The sequence below is a fragment of the Corvus kubaryi genome, unplaced genomic scaffold, assembly GCF_017639235.1.
Source record: "Corvus kubaryi isolate FWS band 111438036 unplaced genomic scaffold, C.kubaryi_AGA036_p1.0 68, whole genome shotgun sequence".
NCBI lineage: Eukaryota > Metazoa > Chordata > Aves > Passeriformes > Corvidae > Corvus > Corvus kubaryi.
In genome coordinates, this window is record NW_024582056.1 from 11,181,370 (window position 1) to 11,195,267 (window position 13,898).

Consider the following 13,898-nt stretch of genomic DNA (forward strand, 5'->3'; position numbering starts at 1 on the left):
GCAGATTGGTCCCAGAATTCCATTTAAGCTCAGGCTTGGGCCCTCAGTCCTAGACTGAGCTATGGTGTTCTTGTAGGTGAAAAGCATAACTTAAATTGTTAATGCTGACAGGCTGCAGATACGTTGTTGTGGATGACTGGCTGAAATTAAACTTTTGAATTTTCTGTCAGGACCTGCTAGCAAAAACCACTACAGGATTGTTGTAAATTTTGGTAAGACTTGAACCAAACCAAAGCAGCAAATTCTGAATCTGTTGATTAATGAAACAACACAAGGCAAAACCACCTGTGCATAGACTACATACATTTGGGTGAACACAGCTCTGCAAGGGAAGCCACAAAGTATGTACTCATCAAATAGAGTAAGAGATCTATTCTCTCATTTTGGTGGGGTTTTTTTTCTTCCTTAAATAACCCCTGGATCTGCTATGGCTGTTGTTTACTCTACTTTGTGTGTGATACCTGTAGCTGTATGTATCTTATTCTCTGTTTCTGGCACTGTCTCTGGATTGACTTCAGACCTACTAATTTGTCTTCTGCCCTGCCTCCTTTTCTCTGGCTGCACCTCCTCCTAACTGCAATCCCTGATGAGACAGTGGACTGCATGAATCACTCTGCTTTGGTGGCACCCTGCTATGACCCACCCTGCTCAGATATGGGGGGACTGTAACCTCACTGGGAGAACAGAACCCCACCTGCACTACCACCACCCTTTGCTATTGCTCGCCCTCCCTGCTCTGGCTGTTTCTTGGTGGTATCTCAGAACAACAAACCTACCTACACTTCTGGAGACAATGAATGGCTAAACTTCCTGTGCTCGTAGAAATCACTTTCCTGCCAATTTCTTGCCAATTCTAGGCACAGTACAGCCCACAGAAAGCCTGATATATTTTTGAGTATTTGCTTTGTTTTAACCTTGTTCTGGGGAAGGCGTAGGGTAGAACTATGGATTTGGGAAGAAATTAGAGGTGGAAATGAAAAAGTAGAGGTCAAAACCAAAGGGAATGAAAGTAAGAGGCCTGGATTTTCAGAGTACAGTGGAACATTCAGAGCTCCTTGCTTGGCCCTCAAGGAAAAGAGCAATTTTTTGCTCTGATCTGCCAGAACAGCAGGGGCTAGGAGAAAGTCTCAAGAGTCACCAGGAACACTTTGTCAAAGCAGAGAAATGGAACAAAACAAACGGCAATTGGCAATAGATGAATAGAAATGCAACAATATGGTAAATGTCAAAGTACAGCAGTTTTCCATCATTTTTTGGTGAACCAACAGCAAAAACCTCAACTTAAACTAGCTGTAAGACTGGGGCACAAAGACATGTCTGTGGTTAGTCAAATTGTGAACCACCAGCTTGAAGAAGTTATAGAAGAGGCAAGTAAAATATTAAGATGCATCAGGCAAACAATTTCCAATTTTCTATTTCAAATGCTATTATTGACACTGAACTGTGCCATAAATCAAGTCTCTCCTGATGGGAGAGAATTTTCTAAAAGTCCTTGCAAAGAGTTTCAAAGAATAAACTGAGACTTTTCCTGGAGTTTCAATGCTGCCGGATAGTTGTTAAGTCCTATCAGAGGAACAGAGCCACTAGCGTGACCCAGGTGTAACACAGAGCACAGAAAGCAGGAGAGAAGTCTAATTATCAAGATTTACACAGCCTTTTAAAGATAATCTAACCAATAGTTACTAAAAACATATATTATTTTCACTTTCCTACCAATTATTCAGTAACACGGGCAGGAACTGAGGAATTCTCTATCCAAACTACTTTTACTGCAGAACATGGAGCAGTAGAAGAAGGAGAAGGTTTAGAGAACAACAACAATCCTCCATTTTGATGTCTTTTATCTATTTACTACAAAGAGAAGCCCGAAACCTCTAAATTTTTCACCCTGTGACAATCTTACATAGTAGTCTATCACCTAAGTCACAGCACTGTATTTTCTAGTTCTTGTCTGATCATTGGTAATTATTTCCAAGGTTGGAGGTTAAAACAGTGTTGTTCAGGGGGGTAAAAACCCTTTGTCATAGGTTAGCTAGCATAGTCCCAGAAATGATGTCCTTGCAAAGGGGTGCTTACAGCTTCCTCTATGACCTGACAGAACCTATCAGCTGGCCAGTTCGAATATGGACAATTCTTTAAGCCACTCAAAGTTGTGACCGCCTCTGTGATCCACACTTAAGAATAGGAAACCCCAGGCAGAGCCTCTCTGTCTCATTTCCAGTGCTGGGACAGGTGGCTGTGGGCCCCTTGCGGGGGCCAGCAGGCTCAGCCCAGGCCTTGCTTGGGCCAGGCTGGGCCAGACCACGGCCATCCTGGAGCCGATGGGCCCTGTTCCACCCGCGGAACCACCCCACAGCCTTGCTGTGGGCAGCCGGAGCGGCTGAGCTCCCCCCCCCTCCAGTTCAGCCAAGATTCAGCTGAAGCTGCCCTGCTGTCCAGCAGAGATCATGTGACAGACAGTGATAAGCCACATTCCAGCTGCAAGGCCTAGGTGAGATTAACCCTTTTAGTGCTGTGAAGAGCTGAAAACCTGAAGGAAGAGAAAGAGGAGATGCTTAAAGCTGAAATTCTCTTGTAAAGCTATGATATATCTGAGTACCCATTGTATTTTTGTGAAGATATGGGGGGTGGAGTGTTCAACTCGTAAGCAAAAGCACCTGTGCTGAGATAGGCAGATGCTGACACAGCTGTAATTTCATGAGAAGTTTGGACAGGGAGAGATGAACCAGATGAGGATTTTTGCTCCAAACGGGAAAGGAGAAAACCTCAGTTCCTAGAGATGCTCCCAGAGATAGTCCTAAAGATGAAGCTGAGGAAGACCCTTTGCTCCCAGGGAAGGAGAAGGGCCTCTATTCTTAGAGATGAAATGCTCCCAGAGATGGGTGAAGAGAACTTTTGTTTCTGAACGGCTCTACCTTAAAATTGTACCCCAAAAAACTTCAAGAGTGGACCCTCAAAAGCAGTTGTGGGAAAAGCTGCAAGTTGGGGGAAGGGACTCACATGCAAGCAGAGAGACTCCTCTTCCTAAATGGACTGAACAAAGTTATTTGGAAGTGGGCGGCTGTCTCGTTGTGATAATGTGTTCATAGCATGGGCAAGAGAGACTCCTCTTCCTAAATGGACTGAACAAGGTTATTATGGAAGTGGTAAACAGACTGAACATCTCAAGGGTTGTCTTTTTTTACATTGTCACTTGGAGAAGGGAGGAAGGTGGGGGGAGGAGAAGAGTTCTGAAGGTGTGGTATGATTTTGATTTTTTTTTCTTCTTTTAGGTCTGTTAATAAACTTCTTTATATTCTTTCAAGTTTGGTGCCTGCTTTGCATTTCTCCTAATTCTTATCTCACAGAAGGTAAACAGTAATGAGTATTTTGGACCAAACCACTCCACCCTTCAAAACAGGCAGAGAAATATTCTCGGCACTCTGGGTTCCTACATATTATGTACAAACTCATCTAGAATATTGCTGTAATTCTGGCCACCCACTTCAATTCATCTGTTTTTTTCATTATATGTACTTAGCAACATAACAAGATCTCTTTTCTATTTTATTTCTTGAGAAATTAGTTTGAGCCTAACAAGATACAGGCTGGCAGAAAACTAAAATATAAGGGTAGTAAACAAAAGGAAGAAGCTCTTTGTGCCAGAACTTGGTTCTGTTGGTGGAAGATCATTTGAACATAAAGTGGCAATCAATGAGTTTAGTCCAATAGTTAGAAGACCCTTTTATAATATAAAACAAATGGACGAGTACAAGAAGACTAAAGCACATTCAAAGAACATTTTAAGGAAACACATCTCTTGATGTATCATATATTTTTTTCTTGTTTTCACAGTTTCTTTTTAATATGCATCAATTATTTTAATTCAATGGTCTGAGGTTTTTTAGCTGAAGACACCTTTAATTTTTCCAATCTAATGTATCAAATTATTCTTTTCCTTGCTATAAAACTGATATAATAAAGATAACACACTTTAAAACTGAGGGTATAGTACTGATATGGAGTATGAGCTCACTTCTTAATATAGGACCTGAAACATTCTTTTACATTCTACTGAATTTCTCAGGTAGTATACCTCAGAAAGACAAGGCATGTCCAAACCTTTGGCCAACAGAAGGACTGTCCTCCATCACCTCCATCTTTATTACTATGAAAATTGCAACTGGGTGATAGATAAAATAGAAAAATCTTCCAACATATGGAAACATTTTAATATTCCACTACAGACTATGGGGAGAATCACCTGAAACAACTTTAAATCTCTATGTATTTGAGAAAGATAAAAGAAAACGCCTTCTGAAACTTTGAAAATCATTTGGAGAGGAGGACAAGTGACTGAACAGCTTTAATCTTCTCTATAAACAGTCTCTGTGATAGGACAGCGTGCACGCTTAACAAGCTTGCAGATGATGCTGAGCCAGCAAGTGTTGGGAAGAGCAAGCAATATTGCATTTCCAAGAAACAGGGCTCCCACTCAGAGAGACTGTGACAACCAGAAAAGTGGGCCAACAGGAAACTTGTGAAGTTCATATTGATGGAGGAAGATTATAAATAAAAAAAAGTCATAAAAAGATAAGGATTATCAGAATATTGCTTTGATTTTGTCCATGAATAGGTAATGTCTTTTTTTTTTTTTTTCCCAGAAATGACTGTGGATAAAATGACTCTATAAAATAATAGAGAGCTATGTAATCAATCATGCCTTGCAGAGGTTAGGAGGCTGTTCTGTGTCTCTTTCAGTAACAACAGTGAGCAGTGAAGGAAATCGAGTGCAACACTTTCAGAACAAAATTTTAAAAATCATACCCAAAAACCCCCCACATACTTCACAAAGGGTAGCTTTAAGATACATAGCTCCTTCTCACAAGAACTGATGAGGTTTTAGAGTCCCTGGAGGTTTAAAAGGTATTGAAAGTTTTCTGGTGTGGAGAAAAAAGTGCACCACCAGTGGCTATGAAATACAGAAGATGTTAATTATTTTAAAAGAACAAAGTGACTATTTGGAGTGTGCATGTCTGCTCTTACACTCCACCATAAGCGCCTCCCACTGACCACGGGTTGGAGCTGAGATGCTGTGGATGGACCTTTGAACAAACACAGCTGCACTCAGTCCTTGACAGCTTCCCTTTTGATCTTCTTCCATTTTAAGTGAAACCATGAAGATTAAAACCTCCACTTCCCTTTTCTGCACACCCTTTCTCTAAGAAAGCCTAGGCATGTGTCCTGTACATGCTACAAGAAGTGTCTGACATGGACAATCAAAGTAACAGGAGACCGGGGAAAGTGCATGTGGCAGCCTATTAACCCCCTAATTCTGTGATGTTCCCCCTGTTCCCTCCCTAGCCTTGGCCGCTCCCTAGGTTTCTCCCTATTTGCTCCTGTACCCCAACCCCGCCCAGGGACTGCCCCTGGGCCCCTGACAAAACCATCCCACACCCAGACCAAGCTGTCTTTCCACCTCTGAACATGGGGGGGACAAGATGTGATTAAAGCCATCTCAAACCCTCACGAGAGACCCTTCTCTACCTTCTTTACCACCACTGCGTTGTAACGCTGCCGGCTGCCGGATCGCAGGGCTGTCCCAAATGGACTCCGGGATGCGACTGATTGCATGGCCCGAGGAAACCCTCGCTGAGCTCTCAGGGAGCAGCAGCCTGCTAGGCAGAGTCCAGTGGTTACAACAAGTACAGGGTGCAAGTAAAGAGTAATTCAGATGTAGTTGGGATGCTCTAAGCCTCACTCTGGTAGCAAACCCTATTTCAGGAGAACATTGGATATTTGCTTAAATGTATTGTGACTCATTGATGTGAAATGAGAAAAATAAAAGCATCTATTTTTCCCTTGATCTTTCCATCTTGATTGTGTTTCTGTAATACCTAACACAAAGGGAACATCATTTGAAGCTTGTAGTGCTAGCACTAGTGTTATTACTATTAGATTGTAACTTTTAGCAGTGATGACTTATAAACTAGAGGGCCTAATGCAAGCAGCAGAGAAGGAGGCTGTAATTCAGTTCAGACAGTGATTTCACAAATGACTTCCTTTCCACCATGCCAGGCGTAACAAATCTATTTTTCAATGTCTCTTTTCTTTCAATTCCTACTATCTAAGCCTGATCCTTAGGAAACTGGGGGAGATGCAGAGGGGGTGAAAGTCAGGTTTAATGCCTATAACAATATTTTTTACAAAAATAGTTATGTTAAAAAATATTTTTTATCCATTTGTAGTATATTTACCCTATTATTGCATTAATAATGAGCTCATTTGTCAAAGTTTGCTATTCTCCCTTAAGCAAATAATACATTTCAGAAAATCAAGGTATTGCATTTGTCTTTTTGCAAATACACAATGTTTAACACTAAGACTAAATGAGATTTTTTCCTGGAAAGTTAGTAAGTTTTTGCCTCACTGCATAATTAAAAATAAATACAAAATTTTTAACATAAATTCACAAAGTTTTTAGCAGAGGAAACTGTTTTAATAAATGTGGAAAAAAAAAATTTATAAAACTAAATGGTTGGCTTGAAAATGCAAAGGCGGTTTATTTCTCCTTTTATTTAATGAAAACAGGTTTTTTAAAAAAACTGTGCACCCCTTCAGGTTTTTTTAGGATAGGTATAGCTACGATTTAATTTATAATTAATTACAATATCAGTGATTAAAGAAATCAGTGTTCTGGTTTTTGGAGTAATAATGTGCTAATGCAACAAGTATTTCAGATCAGAGAGGAAGATTCTGTATCTACATCATGTGATGTCTTAAAAAGATCACAGTATGATCCCAATTCAGTGTGGAAACCAAGAAGGCCCTGCTTGCCTCCTGTGGAAGCAGAAACATTCCAGCAAGAATTTCCATGGACTTTTGCAAGAGATGAATACCAAGTCAAAGAAAAAGGCTTCCTTTACTACCATGGAGTTTTGTTTCCCTTCTCTTCTTGTTAGAAGGCAAGTACACAGATGCAGATGTGAGGGCTGCAGAGGAAGACCACTCTGAAGCCCATTGGAGGTCTGATCCATGTCCTTTGGAAGAGCAGGCATTTCATGTCTATCTGCCTACACTGACTACATAAAAAAAGCTCTTACTGTGCTGAAGAAGGGTTTTCTCAATTTGTTGAATGGAAATATGAGTTTATTGCTACTCCTGTATGTTCATGTCTGTTTCTTTATCTGGAATCCTAATCCTCTTTTTATTCAGAAAAAAGAGATGGAGCAAAGGTTAAGAGAAGTGAATTTCCTTATGATTGAGAGATATAATAAATTGTAATAGTAATTTTCAATTATTCATACCATTCCTAATTCTAATTCTAATTGGGTTTATGCTCCATTTTTTTTAATTCAGTGATTATACTTTTCCCTAATCAAATTTGTTATCAATCTGAAAGCTAACTCTATCACTATACACAAGTTCTTTGATCAATTAGATACAGATTTTCCTTGTTCATATTGTTTGCCACAGACGTTCTTGGAAATTAAATTCTTTGTTTGATATTAAGATTTTCCAAACTGCAAGGAAACTCTGATCCTAAAAAAGGCATTTAGCACTTTCCAAGTAGTGAAAATCCTATCCATTTATGCTAAACTTTAAGACTCTCGATTCCATTTGTTTACCTTTCAAATTAAAAATAGACAATTGTAATAATGGGTACCTAAAAAATGACTGACAATAATTCCTCAAATCTAAGTCATAAAACTGTGCACTGGTTTTGACAACTAACTACAAAGCAAGAAAAATAATTTTCTTTCAGATCATTATCTCTCATGATTTCTCTGAAACACATGAGGCTATCATCTTTTAATGCCTTTAAATAATATGACCAGGCCTGCAGCATATAATCACTCCTTTCTCATAAGAAGGGTGGCATATTTAGGGACATCTTAGCCACAGAATCACAGAATCAGTTGGGTCGGAACGGGCATCTGAGATCATCAAGTCAAACCTATGACCCAACACCCCCGTGGCAACTAGGCCATGGCACTGAGTGCCACATCCGTTCTTTCCCTGAAGACCTCCAGGGACAGTGACTCCAACACCTCCCTGGGCAGCCCATTCCAGTATCTAATCACCCTTTATGTGAAGAAATTACTCCTGATGTCCAACCTAAATTTCCCATGGAGCAGATAAGGACAATGTCCTCTTATCCCGTCACTAGTTGCCGGGGAGAAGAAGCCGACCCACACCTGGATACAACCTCCTTTCCATCTGCAGCCTGGCCGCCCAAGAAAAGACATAGAAGAAGTAGGTCTGCAAACCCTTCATTTTTGTCCATTTGCAATCATCTGCAGGACTCTCAAGTATGAGATTTTTGTGTGAGCAAGAGTGAAAAAGTTCTAAGGACAAAGTCATTTCAGAATTACTATAATGGTGGAAGGACTATTATGAAAATTGTAGCTAACTGCTCAGTATTTTATAATAAAATAAGTATCAAAAACCACTTCAGGATCTATTGTTAACAACCCTCAAGCCCCTTTGATGTGGTAACTAAATCTAGGACATTAGAGCTAACATGATCTGCCCTTAATTACCAGGAAAACAGTTAATATTTTGTATTTTGGGGGGTCTCTTAAATTGTTTTTATCTACCTAACCAAAATGTTTTCTGATTCCCCTTCAGGGAAGCAGAAATTTCCTTCTAATTTGAGCAAGACACTGGTCAGCTTCATAAAATGACTGCACAACACAAGTCAGCAGGGATTTGGATACTGAAGTGATTTTGAGAAGCCTCAAGAGAAGCCAAGGGAGAGACTCAAGATTTAAAAATAGAGTTGAATTTTCCCTGGAATTGGAATTTTTTTGTCAAAATTGCTTATGATTTTTCAACAGGTGATCTGCAGAGGCAAATTTTTCAAAATTCCCCTTTTGGATTGGGATCTTCCTGCAGAACAAAACACTTAATTTCTTCTATATTATATTTTCCCACATAAAGGAGTATTTTTTTTTTAAAACTGATTAGCAAAAGTGTATTTTCATAACTTTAGCCAGCCTCCTTATTTTACTTGTGTAGAAGTTAAAGGCCAGTCCCTGCTGGCTCCATGACAGCTCGTAAACATACTTAGGAAAGAGGTGTGTCCTACACACTCAGTTTCTGTTAATGTCCAGCTGCATGGCAAGTTGCAGCAAGGAGCCTACTCAGCCCTCTCCCTTTTGGGATCTGTACACCTTACTCTAGCCTGGATGAGGATCCTGTAATCTATGAGAATTCAGCAACAGTCTGTCCTAATATGTAAATTACCCTGCTTTTAGTAGAGGCTGGACAAGCTGACCTTCCAAGGCCCCTTCCAGCCTACTTTATTCTACGATAACATTCTTCCTGCCCTTCCCACCTGACCATAGCCCCAGCTGAGAGCTCAGCCCCACACTGCCACACCTACTCCCCTACCATCTATTCCCTACTACTGAAAACCAGCACCTTGTCTCTGTTCCTCTTCCTATGCCAGCCAGGCCTTCCAGTCTTTCCCATATCTAGCACATACACAGTCTCACCAACTTCATTCTCCCACTCTTACACTATTCCTGTCCCATGCCTAAACACTGAACTACCGAGGAAGGGACCCCTGGTTCCTGCCCGGGCTCACACAGGGACTGTGAAACACAGCAGAAGGGACTGAATGGCTAAGAAACAAGAACGCTTAGTCTTTGACAGTCAGCTGGTTTAGGTAACCTGAATGGGTGATGTACCTGCACAGAAGCACTTGTCCCTGGGGTGAGACACCCATAAGCAGCCAGGACTTCTCGGTAGTAGATGCTCATAGTAGCCACAGCCTGGCAAAAATTTACAGAGACAGTGAGAAACACATAGTAATTTTAGGGCAGTAAAGTCTCACTGCAGAAACCACTCTATTTTTCTTGGCCTTTCTTTTTTATACTATCCAATGTATTTTATTTTGGTTTAACATTTTAAATCTTCCTATGGCTTTATTTTTAGGATATTGTCATGGTCCCTGCAAGTTCCATAAAATCCTTACTGAAGCATGACTGATGTTTTTCCTCATTGATGGTTACCAGGCTTTACATGTGGGAAAAACTCCTGTCTGATTCTCACAAGTCATACATATCATTCACATGATCCTCAGGAATGTCTGGCCTTAGCAAACTTCAGCTACACAGTCCCCTGTGGGAAGTTCCCTTAGAAATTGAACAGAAATTGGGACAATAATCTCCTCTGAACAGATTTTCCATCATTTATATATCTGTGGTACAAGGTCAGATATGGCTTTTAATCTTCAAGCAGTTTGACTTAACTCATGGGATTCCACCACTATGAGCCCTTTCTCTCCTCTGCATCACTTTAATATTTGAAGCACAAAATCCTTTTGAAGTTAGGATGCTTTTAGTTCTGCCTTTTCTTATCAAGGGACCTCATTAGTGTCAGTCTTCTAAATTATCAACAGGCGAAGGGGAGCTCCACATGACTGTAGGTTTTTTTTAGCACACTGCATTGTATGTTTGTTATATAACTAAAATGCTCCCTAGCTTGAACCAATACAGTTACAGAGTCTTTACTTTGGCACAGCCACATTCAAAATGGAGCTTAATGGTCTTACTTGTCATCCTAAAATTCTTAGCACAAAAAAAAAGGGGGAGCATGTTGTTTGCTCTGTGCTTTCACTTGAGTTAGAGGCTAACACAAAAAGCAAGCCACAGAATCAGAGTGGCCAAGTCTCTGAAGGGGAAGGTCCAAACCCACATGTCTTTTTCTATCCCATCCTGCCTTGTGGCCCCTCAGAAATACAAAAGGAAGAGACTGCTCAATTGTGTACTTTGAAATGGAATCTAATTTTGGGCAACTGCCCTCAGCCACCAGGTAGGCTCATGTGTGTCACTGCCATGAGCTGTTCTTCACATGAAAAGTAGAAACACTCGTGGTTTTAATTAGACATCCAAGTTTCTTAGATTACTGGTGGCTTTCAAGTAACAACCAAAACCATGGCACAGGCAGAACTTCATCTAATTCCTGATCCCCACTAAAGCAAAGTCTTCTCAGAGTCAGTAGGTTATTTAAATCACAAGTGATGCAATCACAAATTCATGTATGATAGAAAATCTTAAAAAGACTTGAATCTGAGCTGTTTTATTGCAGAAGCTCAAATGTATTTTATTACAGAATGGATGAGCCTCTTGCACTTTGGTTTGCAGCATTGGGTAAATGTGAAGAAATACTACCACTAGTAACTGAAAAAGTGATGTTCTCTATCCCCTCCAAAATTCCTTTTCATCAAAAGCAGTCCAGGCCTGTGGAGAGCACCTGGGGCCTCAAGTCCACTGCTGGTGCCTGAGCTCTCACATCCAGCCTGAAAACCCCATCCAGCTCCAAATTTCTCATGTCATGCTGTGCCACATTGCTATATCCCTTTCTCAGTCCCCTATCTCAGCTCCACATGCCCTGGTTCAGCCCACTGATATCCTACAGCAATTAAGTAAGTCTGTATCAAGGTTCCTTGAACCCAGACCTGTAAGAGGTGGTACCTTGCTGCTGCTGGTACCTGGCCATGGTTACTGTCACCGGGCCTGAGCAGCAGATTGACATTTTGGCTTGACCTTGGTCCTGTCTCACCACTGGACACTAGCACAAGGATCTGGGCTCTTGGCTGAATGTGGCAGCTGTATTTTCCTTAATCACTTTGTTGGGTGCTGTGGGACTGGGCGCTGGCTAGAGTGCCCTCTGCTCTGCTGACCATATTTTCATGTCCCTGAAGGAACAGTTGACCTTTGCTGCTCCTGGACAGGTGGGAGGGTTTGTTTGTTGAAGGTGGAAGTCTCACTTGCATCACCCTGATAGAAAGTACTCTGAATGTACAGTTCTTGGTTTTCACCTGATTTCAAGGCTGCTTTCTTGACCCATCACTGCCATCTTCAATTAAGATCCTTTTCTCTAAACTACTTGAAACTGCTTTCTAACGTGGTAACTTAGAAAATACTACATTTATTCAGCTAAAATGTTTATGAATACACTGACTAGATTCCTACCTGAAGAAAAGCTTTGGTGACACCTTGCACAATACATCTCTTCCAATTTGACATCAAACCATGAATATAGCTTTCCAGTAAGCTGTATCTGTCCTTCAATTCTTCACATTTATTTTGTATTTTTTCCTTAACTTCATTTTAACAGCAGCATGGAAGATTTTTACTAAAATTGTGACATGGGGTTTCATATAGAAGAGCTGGCTTATTCTGAAATAATTCATTATTGATAAGGCCATGTTGATATTTTTCACTGTGTTAATTCCTAGTTGGTTCAAAAACTGTTATCAGTTTCAACAGCTTTTTGGGAATCAGACTCAGATTCTCTGAATTATATGGTAACAGCTCATGGTGTACACCACCCAAAGAAAAAACAAACAAAAAAAACCCTTCACTATATCTAATTTTCCAGAACCTCCTTCATACATTCAACAGCTCTCAGAGTTAACTGACTGCTTCTCTTAGACCAAATCCTCAAAGTATCAGAAACTGAATTTCATTTGTTTATGCCTATTTCAAATCATCAAGTACTGATACTTTCCAAACTGTTGTCTTTCCATTCTTGTCCAAGCCTTTGTTAATTATATAATCCTAAGGTAATCATTTGGCTAGAGACTGACAGAAAAGATCTTTAACACATTTGCCTTCTTAACATTACTTCTCATTAATTTTTCACTTTCTTTTACCCTTTTCTCTAGCTCTGCCTTAATTTTTCTAACTCTGTTTATAATCTCTTGTCTCTATTCCTTCTTCTCATCTTTAGAAATCTGATTCATTTTATGCTTTCAGTAGGATTCCTGCTTCCCTATATTCTTTTCTATTTTGTTTTCTGGGGCTCTAAGCTTCACTTCTGACAGTGATGGCTGATAGCCAACAGCAACCCAAGGGTGCAAGAAATTGAACTGAAATGGCATTTGTCTTGTGAAATATCTTTCGCAACATCCCCATTCCCCAGGCATTCAAGTATCTCATGGAAGACCACAGTTTCAGTGCAAGCCCAGGGCTTTTCTGAAAGCAACCTGTTTAACACTTTGGAAATAAATGTAAGGAATAATCACACATGAGTTTAAAAGAAAAGTTTTTATTTTTAAAAGAACTCTGTATTTTAGAAAAGCATCATAGAATGAAGAAATGCAGGATATTTTCTTCCTTGTGTTTATAAATCCCCCTTTTACCTATTTATGTTTAAACTGAAAGTTCAAACTGCTTGTGTGTCTTTCAATTTAAAAGAATTCCATATCTTCTGTTCAGATTCCATTTATTCCATGATTTCCCCATTTCTGAATCATCAAAATCCTTTCCTAGATTCTTTTACACAGACAAGAAATGTAATTAATGAATAATTGTTACTCATAGGGTGTTACATACTTCAACGTTATGATTTGTGATTTTTTAATTTTATTTTGTTTGTTTGTTGGTTTAGAACGGAGTCCTACAGTACAGCCCAGCCACCTACAAGTAAAGCTCAGAATATCGGTGGTAGAACAAATTCTTTAAAACCATCTACTGCTTTATCCTTTGCTCTGTCCCTGAGTCATATTCTTTGGGTGAGACACCGCTCTGCATGAGAGATGTTTATACTTTGTTCTGCCAGGATAGACGTTCTATAACAAAGGTTCAACATTAATCCCTAGCTAATATTTGCTAAACTACTTATCGCAGATTAATGTGTGGCTACACAATGCTGATTAAACAGCCCTTCAAAACGTACCCAAAGTTTTCCAGGAGCCTAAATAAAATATACACCACACGATTCTCATTAGCATTTCCAACTTTAATAAGCTTTTTTTCCCTGCATTGGTCTTTTCCCCATTGTTATAAATAATATATAATAGTTATGTATATAGATACTTTAACCCTTTTGGCAAATGATAATACCTCTAGCAATGCTATGTTTTCATATGCTATGCCCATTTCTCCATAGCGGCCTTGAGTATT